Here is a 9,491-nt window from a genome sequence, read left to right on the forward strand (position 1 = left end):
CGGGATCAGACACCGGCCGCGTGTCCTCCCCACCGTGTGCCCCCGACCCACCCAGTCTGCTCTCCGACAGCTGCAGGGATGTGGCAGTTACCCCTCACTCCCCTCCCCTGCCCCTCTTCTCCGCACGTCCCGGTGCCCGCTCCTGAGGGCCGTCCGTCCGCATGCAGTGGCCTCACCAGGCTGTGGGTGGGACACGTGAGCGAGAAGCTCTCCACCTTTCCAAGCTGCTACCCGTAGACATTTCCAGGCATCCCTCATGGTTCCACAAATCCGACCAAAAATCAGCACAAGCACAGAAGCTCAAGAACACCAACACTGCCTGTGTGGCAAGTGGCCGGTCCACCCAGAACATTTGACTCGGGGAGGCCCACTGGTTCTGAACAGAGAGAAGCACGGAGGTGTCTCACACAGACAGGCGGGGATTCTGGATGCTGATGGGGCGCTGTACCTGTGATGCCACAGGCCGAATCCGGGGACCCAGATGGGGTCCCGCAGGACCAGCCAAAAGGGTCCCTGGCTGCACATAGGACAGAAATCAAACTCGAGCCAGCAGAGGTGAGAGCAGAGTTTATTGAAGGTACACAGAGAACAGGTACAGACGGAGTGTTGGGGAGACCCAGAGAGCAAAGAAGAGAGAGTCCCATCTTTTTTGGGGCCCAAGGGTTTTATTGAGGATGGTGGTCTGGTGCATGTGTCCCCTCGGGCACCCGGGAGCAGGTTAGAACAAAGACGAGGACCCAGGAGGCATTCCTTGGAGCCAGGGAGCCTTGGCGTCGTTCTTGGTGGTCTGGAATCCACAAATGAGGGTTCCTCAGCTCACTCTCACCTGGTCCTTCCTTGGAAGGGATCTGTTCGAGAGAAATCACTAACTGCTTGTCCCTTGCAAGGAGGACACATACTGTTTGCGTTCTGAGGTCTGTGTAAAGGGGGGAATGCCGGTCCTAGCAAGGATAGAAGCAGGAAAGGGAGCCAGGAGCAGAGTTTTACAGAGTCCTTCAGTTTCCCTACCTCACCTGTCCCAGGTGGCAGGGAACCAGATGCTGGTCAGGTGACTTCGGGACTGGATCCCCTTGCTAAGAAACTAGAAGATGTGAAGCTCACAGGAGTGGGGACCACTGAGCCAGAGAGGATGGGAGCCCTGGGGTGAGCAGGGCAAGTGCTTGCTGGACCTCAGTCTCCCCATTTGTGAAAAGGGCCACTGGGGAGAGGCCCTCGCAAAGGTGCCTTCCTTCAGGAGGCTCTGTCAACCTGGTCCCCACGCTGTCTCGCCTGATCTTGCACGTCCACCGTTCACAGCCAGGCTGGGCCCGTGGGATGCATGACTAATACCACAGATTATATTGCACAATCTCACCCAAGACCCAAGGAAGGCTCCTGGCCTTGAGGCTTGCTGATGGGGACGTGGTGGAAGGCAAGGTTAGTGAGGGGGTAGGTTCTTTGAACCACTACAGTCCTGTCCTCCTAAGGTCAGTGGCCACCCACCCCTTCCATCCTGTTGTCTCTGCAGGGACACCATCTGCCTCTCAAGGGTGGCGCTCTGGACAGGAAGTGGTGGTGAGCTGCCCTGCATCCCTGCATCCCTGCATCTCTGTATCCCTGCTGCCCTGCATCCCTCCATCCCTGCATCTCTGTATCCCTGCTGCCCTGCATCCCTCCATCCCTGCATCTCTGTATCCCTGCTGCCCTGCATCCCTCCATCCCTGCATCTCTGTATCCCTGCTGCCCTGCATCCCTCCATCCCTGCATCTCTGTATCCCTGCTGCCCTGCATCCCTCCATCCCTGCATCTCTGTATCCCTGCTGCCCTGCATCCCTCCATCCCTGCATCTCTGTATCCCTGCTGCCCTGCATCCCTCCATCCCTGCATCTCTGTATCCCTGCTGCCCTGCATCCCTCCATCCCTGCATCTCTGTATCCCTGCTGCCCTGCTGCCCTGCATCCCTCCATCCCTGCATCTCTGTATCCCTGCTGCCCTGCATCCCTCCATCCCTGCATCTCTGTATCCCTGCTGCCCTGCATCCCTCCATCCCTGCATCTCTGTATCCCTGCTGCCCTGCATCCCTCCATCCCTGCATCTCTGTATCCCTGCTGCCCTGCATCCCTCCATCCCTGCATCTCTGTATCCCTGCTGCCCTGCTGCCCTGCATCCCTCCATCCCTGCATCTCTGTATCCCTGCTGCCCTGCATCCCTCCATCCCTGCATCTCTGTATCCCTGCTGCCCTGCATCCCTCCATCCCTGCATCTCTGTATCCCTGCTGCCCTGCATCCCTCCATCCCTGCATCTCTGTATCCCTGCTGCCCTGCATCCCTCCATCCCTGCATCTCTGTATCCCTGCTGCCCTGCATCCCTCCATCCCTGCATCTCTGTATCCCTGCTGCCCTGCTGCCCTCCATCCCTGCATCTCTGTATCCCTGCTGCCCTGCATCCCTCCATCCCTACATCTCTGTATCCCTGCTGCCCTGCATCCCTCCATCCCTGCATCTCTGTATCCCTGCTGCCCTGCTTCCCGGCAACCCTCCATCCTGACATCTTGGCACACCCCGTGTGCTCGCTGCCCTGTGGCCATGCGTAATGCTCACCTGCACTCCCTTGTGTGAAGAATGTGGGAACCACATTCCGAGGAACCTGTGGCACATGGAGAATCTGAAACCACTGTCTTTTCTGGGGACGGTTCCCTGGGTGACCCAGAGCAGAGAGAGTTGATGCCTCCACTGCCTCTGTGTTTGGCCGCCCTGTAGAGCTCTGTCCTCCCCTTGGGAGTGCCCCAGCTGCTGTCCCAGCCCCTGCCCAGCACCGCCCAGCAGGACTTGGTGCAGCTGTGATTCCAATGCCCTCGGCAGGCTGCCATCCTGGCCACCCAGCCCAGCAGCCGCTCGCAGCTCCTCCTTCCCATGGCCTCATCATCTGGGACCCTTCTGATCCTGAGAAGCCCAGTGCTCCCAGGACAGACCCCCAGGTGGAGTCAGGGGCTGGAGGGTGGGGACAGGGCCTTGCTCCCGCAGGTGGTTTCTAGATCACTGTGTGGCAGCTGGGTCCCCGGGAGCAGAGGGGGTGACAGCCCTGGGGCCTCCACTGGCAAAGACGAACTCACATCCCTGTGACTGATCGTTCAGGCCCTGTGAGCTTTATTCATTCAGCAGGTGTGTCGAGCAGTCAGATGGGAAGGACTCAGAGGTGAATCAGGGCCCGGCACCCCTGAGCCCACAAAATAACTCCTCACAGAGCGAAGGGCTGGTGCCATTGATTCTCAGGGGCAAACACACAATGCAAGGGGCCCTGGACATCCACAGGAGGCCCATGGGGTGGAGGCTTGCAGGATGAGGTGCTGTCAGTCACCATGGTGACGGAGGTCGGGGAACCTGAGACCCCCGCCTGTTGTCTGTCCCACTGCTCCTGGCTCTCAGCGTCTCCCAGCAAATCTTAGAATGAGCTCCCTCAACTTCCACCCCAAGATACTGCTCGGATTTTGACAGAGCTTGAGATCAAACCACGCATTAATTCGGACGAGAATTTGCATTTTCACACTGGGTCCTCCAATCCATGAGCATGCTGGACCCCTCCATTTATTCAAGTCTTGGTTTCCCTCAACAGCTACTTTTGTAATATTTGTACTTGTCAGTGTAAAAGGGTTACATATTTTTGTTCAATGTGTTCCTTTGCAAAACATATTGAAAATGTTTTGATGTTATGGCAAGTGATACTGTTCTCTTAGTTTTATTTCCTATTTGTGGCCAACATAATCGATTTTTGTATCCTGAGCAGAGTTCGAGTGACATTCGTAAATGCACTGATTGGTTCTCATAGTTTATAGACTTTTTAAGATTCTTCAGCCATGAAATCATGTGAAAAATGGCACTAGTCCCTCATCCTTTCCAATCTCTATTCTTAAATTTGTTTTTCCCCATTGTATGTATTTATCACACTTGGGTCTCGGCGCCGTGTTGAGGGGAGCACTGGTCACCCACACAAAGGCCTTCCTTCAGGGATTGCCACTCCTACCACCCGGTGACACACCGGCCCATCTCCCCAACAGAGCTGGACTCACATCCACCACCACAAATTTAAATCCTACTGTGATGCGTGCCGTTGAGGGCTTCGTAGGAAATGCATCAGCCCGTCACAAACTCACGAAAGACAGCATGTCCAACCCGCTCTCCCTCTTCCTCCTGCTCTCTCTGTCTCTCTGTCTCCGTATCAAACTACCTGTCTTAGAACCAGAATACAGAAGTGTGTCTGGACAAGTTACTAAAGTCAGACTTTTCCGAGATACGTGTCGATGGATGGGCCTGATAGGGTTGGGAATGATGACAGGCCTTGCCAACCATGATATTTTCTATAAATCCAATGAATGGTGAAAGTGGAGAAAACATATATACAAAATCCGATGTCATAATTCACATTCTATGCAGCTACGAAACCTTTACAAAATTGGATTCCAATCCGAAAACTTGTGAGACACGTCATGGATTTTCAAGGTAATTTTGGGGGAAACGGCACAGCGTGTTTAAGGATGACCGACCTGAAGGTACTCTTACGAGGAAGTGTGCAGGGGCGCTCACGGCACAGACAACAGTGATCAGAGCTCCCGGGGACAGCCCGCAGAGAACGGGGCGCGAGGATGCGCAAGGCATGCACGCGATTACCATCACAACCCGCTATTAAATCAACCACGTGATGTTGAGTGAAAGAACAAAGTCCCAAAGAGGCTATGTTTTCTTTGACAACGTAAGGCACTAAAATATAATACATTTTTTTAAATAGAGACACACAGTAAAGTATAAAACTCAGTGGGAGGATGCAAGCCAACGTAGTTGTTTGCCCCTTGAAACCGGTGTCTTAGTAAGAACCAGAAGCAAATACGAGCAGCTCTGCATGTGTTGCGGGTGGTGGACATGTTAGTATCTGTTAGTCCTTCTGGGTTCTCTTGTGCACGGCTGAAGTATGACACCCTTTCTCCCCAAACCCCAGTAGGTGCTGCAGGAGGACCATGGGCTCAGTTTCTGCTTCCCCGCTCGCTCTTCCCTCACATCGAGCCAAGTATCAGGGCTGTCAGTTTTCCCTGATCTATTCTGAAATTGTTTTTCTCGAAGCACCGAATACTACCCGCTGAGCGAATATGCGTAGGCAGACCTGCATATTCATGTTACAACGTGAGATAAAGCGTACTGTGTTTGGGGGGAACTTCTCAAGAGTTTATTCAACAATTGTCACTAATGCCAACACCAGTCAGGCCCAGGCTTGGCACAGGGATGCAGGAGGACCGCTGGCATCTACCTTGCGGACTGGCCGTCCACCTGCTGTCCGTGATGCTCTCAAGGCCGTCTTCCTCCCGTGACCACGGCTCAGCACCCACCGGGCATCCAGGGATCCAAGTGGCCTGTCTTGTCCCTTTGCACACACACACGCATCCACACTGTTGGGGAAATATTAAGAAACAAAGCCAGCTCTTCTCAAACACAGAAAACTTCCCCAAACAGGAGTGGAGACAGAAAACAGGCCTATTAGTGAATAAGCACTAAGGCAGGACGGGACAAGGGTCGTGGACAATCTGCTAAGAAAGCACAAAGATGGGAATCTTGCCCGCACGTGGCCCGGCAGACTCACCCCACCCATCCATGTTCTCAAGAGGAACATAACTAGCCTGCAAGTACGAGAGGGCCTGCTGGGTCCCCTCTGTCACACGGTCAGGGCTCCCGTGATCATGGTCGCTGGGGAGAGCCCCTGTTGGCCGCCCGAATCCTTAGGACGGGAGGTGGCTTTGCAGAGTGGAGCAAGGTGCCCCCCAGAGTTAGGCTCCCACCTCCCAGGGCAGGGAGCACAGAGACAGGGCACCGTGTCCCTCGATGTCTGCATCTCAAGAAGGGGGCCGCCAGCCCTTGAGGACACATTCTTCAGCTGGAGCTCACGACAAGGAGAATGAAGCCTCTCATTTTCAATTTGCGTCTGTCCTCACGACACACATATACACACGCACATACTGTGGTATACACACATGCACACCCCCGGACTTCTGACTCCTCATCAGGATGTGCACACACCCCTTCCGTGGCCCCTTCAACATGTCCCGGGAGCCAGGATGCATGCTGCCTTTCAGTAGCCATGACACAGAAGAGACCAGCCGTGGATGGCAAACAGGCCGTCATCCACCTGGTCGCTCCAGCCTCCGGTGCTTCTCCTGATGAGCCACAGGTGACAGTGGCCCCGAGCTCTTCCTCGCTTCCAAGTCCCATTCCTCCTACTGCCTGTCTGGCCCAGCTCGGTAGCCCTGGGACTCACCTCCCTTCTGAGTGCCTTGCATTCAGCTTCCAAGCTCCCTGGAGAAGCAAGATAACAGCCTGCAGGCTCTGGGCTGGGTCTGAAGCAGCCCCCCCGCAGGGCTGTCTCCAGTTGCACACAGGTGGCGATGCGACCCGTGAAAAGTGTTTCTAAGGAGATGCAGTGTGGGCAGCTGTCTCCAACCATGGAGACCAGGCTGCGGACGCTGTGACGGCAGCAAGAAGAGCGTATCTGCCCGAGTGCCTTTGGCGTGTGGACTGAGGTGCCATCCCCCTCCACGCCGCTCCTCTCAGGAAGATGGGTGGAAGGGGGCCGTGGCTGTCCCGCTGAGGCGGCCACCAAGATCCCGACCAACCAGAACGGTGGGAGTGCAATTCCTCCATTCTGCTTCTCCGTGATCTACTAAACTGCCACGGTTCTAACATCACGGGACAGGGTCTTGGTACATCTGTGTTTGGTCAGCCACCAACATGTGGCGTCTCTTCTCCTGCCCAGCACGGGGCCACGAGCTGACCGCTCTCCTGCTCCACATCCGAGACATCGCTTTACCTTCTGGAACACAGCCGACGCACGGGGGGCAGCAACCAGCATGCACATTTCAAGAACTAATAATAAGAATAAAGGACTAGTGCTCACCCGCCACCTGGCACAGGAAATTGAACAACCCCTCCCACGGCCCCTCGATGGTCATAAGGTGCTTCTCCTTCACAAAGATAAAATCTATCCTGAATTTTGCATTAACCTTGCTTTTCAAATAAGATTGCTTTCCCCGTATAACTCATGTCCATAAACAACATATTATTTACATTTGTCGTTTTGAACATTATAATAAATGGGATGATGCAGAGTATATTCTATGGCTTGTTTTTTTTCTCCTTCAAATACCATGTTTTTGAGAATAATCATCCCCGGATATGTGTAGCTGAGGTTCAGTAAGTCACAGCCACCGTAATCCACGTCATGGATGCGCCTCGCCCCTTCTACTGCTGGTGGACATCGAGACTGCCTCAGATCTCCTCCCTTGAGCACTGCTGCTGCACACACCTCTGGGTGCACAAATGAATGTGCGTGCACCCTAGACTCACAAGATGCACGTGTCCAGGTGTCCGGGGACCCCAACAACAGCATGTGGGAGCCCCGCTTCCACAGGCTGCTCACTCAGTGATCCTGGCCATCAAGGTGTGTGTGCATGGATGTGCACATGTGTGTGTGAGTGTGTGCATGGGCATGCATGCACATATATGCATGTGTGGGGGTGCCTGACCATATATGTGTGGGTGTGTGCATGTGGGTGTGGGACTGCGTGCACACATGCATGTGTCGTGAGCATATGCATGCGTGAGTGCATGTGATGGTATCTCATTTCACTTCCCACGTCCTAGCTTATGAAGAATGTTGAGTGTCACTTTGTATATTTATGCTCATTTGGATGTTCTCTGGCAGCAATTGTGAGCATCTGTGTGTGGACCGCCTGCTGTGACTGACCCACAGAAGGGCTTGTATTCCTGAGCACTGACCCACCGTCCACCACACGGTTTGCAGTTATGTTCTCCACCTTTGCAACTTGCTTTTTCACTGTCCTCATAGATCGGTCGCCAAGCGATGGGGCTTGATTTTAATGTAATTTAAATCATCAGACTCTTGTTCCCTAGTTTGTACTTCCTGCGTCCTGTTAAGACCCTTTACCTTCCTAAGGGCATGAAATTAGCCCCCTGTGTTGACTTCTAAAATCTGTTACTTCATCTTTTACATTTGGTCTTTAATCCAAATGGAAGTAATTTTTGTATATGGTGTGCCCTGGGATCAAATTCCATTTTCCTTATCGTGAGAATAACTAGCACCATATACTGAAGTGTGTGAGGGACACACGACCACATTCCCCTTAAGCACCCGCACTGAGCTCAGCTTCCAGGCTCTACTCTGCTCCTTGTGAAAAGTAGTTGCTCAGGACCTTTCTCCTTAAAAAAAAAAAAAGAAGAAGAAGAAGAAGAAGAAGACAATGATAACAAAGAAGAGGAAGAGGAAAAAGATGTTAGGATTTTAATTTTTAATTAGAAATGAATTGGCTTTATAATCTAGTTTGAGGGAAATCAACATCTTTATAACAGTGTCCATAACCCATGCATACGGCGCACCTCTCCTAATTTTTAGCTTTTACTACTTTTTCAGGGGTTTTGTAATTTTCCCCCAAATGTTTTATGCATGTTTTCTTAGGTTGTGACTGGTACTATCAATTTTTTTACATTATTGTAAATGTTTTATTATTCAAACGTTTGATTTTATGAGATAATTTAACTGAATCATTTGAGAAGAGCATATCATTTTGCTCCTTTGTTTTATTAATGTGGAGAAATACAGAATTGATTTCTGCTGTTGAACTACCCATTCCTTTCTGGGATAAACCCAAATCGGAATGACATGTTTTTCTTTTTACATCTGTTGCATTCTTTTTGCTGTATTATTAAGAACTTCTTATCTATAGACATGGACACTCATTGTCCTATTCATACTTTGCTCATAATGCAATTGTCTTGTTTGGGATCCATGATTTTCTGCTGTCAAAATTATAGTAACCTCTGACAGTGTTTTGAGAAATTCCCACTGTGCATGTGGTGGAAAATTTGTATTTTGTTCCATAAATATGTGGTAGGATTTGCCTTTTAAAAAGCTGGGTATTGTGATTTCTTTGTGGGAAAAACTTTCATCTCTGATTCAAATTCATAAAGCGTAAGATGAGCTTTAAATTTTTTTTCCTTTCCTCTGCTTCAATTAGTTATGTTGTCTTCCTTGTCATTTGTCTAGTTCACCTGATGTTTATAATTGGTTGGTGTTAAATTATTCCAACTGTTCTCTTTTCAGTCTTGGCTGCTTCTGAAGGTATGTTCATTTTTTATCCCCCAAAATGCACACTGTGGGTTAGTTCGTTTTCCCACTGGTCTTGGTGGGAATGTGCAGTTCCAATGGTCTTCTCAAAGAATTGCCTTCCGTGTGGGTGATTTTCATTTTCCAGCTCATTAATTTCTGTGCCTTGTTTCCTTCATACCACTGTAGTTCTTATTGTATTCTATTTTTAAATGTCTTGCTTTATAGTCTACTTTTTGGTTTAATGACATTTTAATTAAATATTAATTTATGTAATGATAGAATATTAAATTTGCAGGTAGAAGAACATGCTTTGTCTTTCAATTCGAATAGACTATTTTTTTAGTGTTCA

Source organism: Eumetopias jubatus, unplaced genomic scaffold (genome assembly GCF_037043125.1).
Source record: "Eumetopias jubatus isolate StellerSeaLion01/CBP00866 unplaced genomic scaffold, mEumJub1_p1.0 scaffold_8, whole genome shotgun sequence".
Taxonomy (NCBI): domain Eukaryota; kingdom Metazoa; phylum Chordata; class Mammalia; order Carnivora; family Otariidae; genus Eumetopias; species Eumetopias jubatus.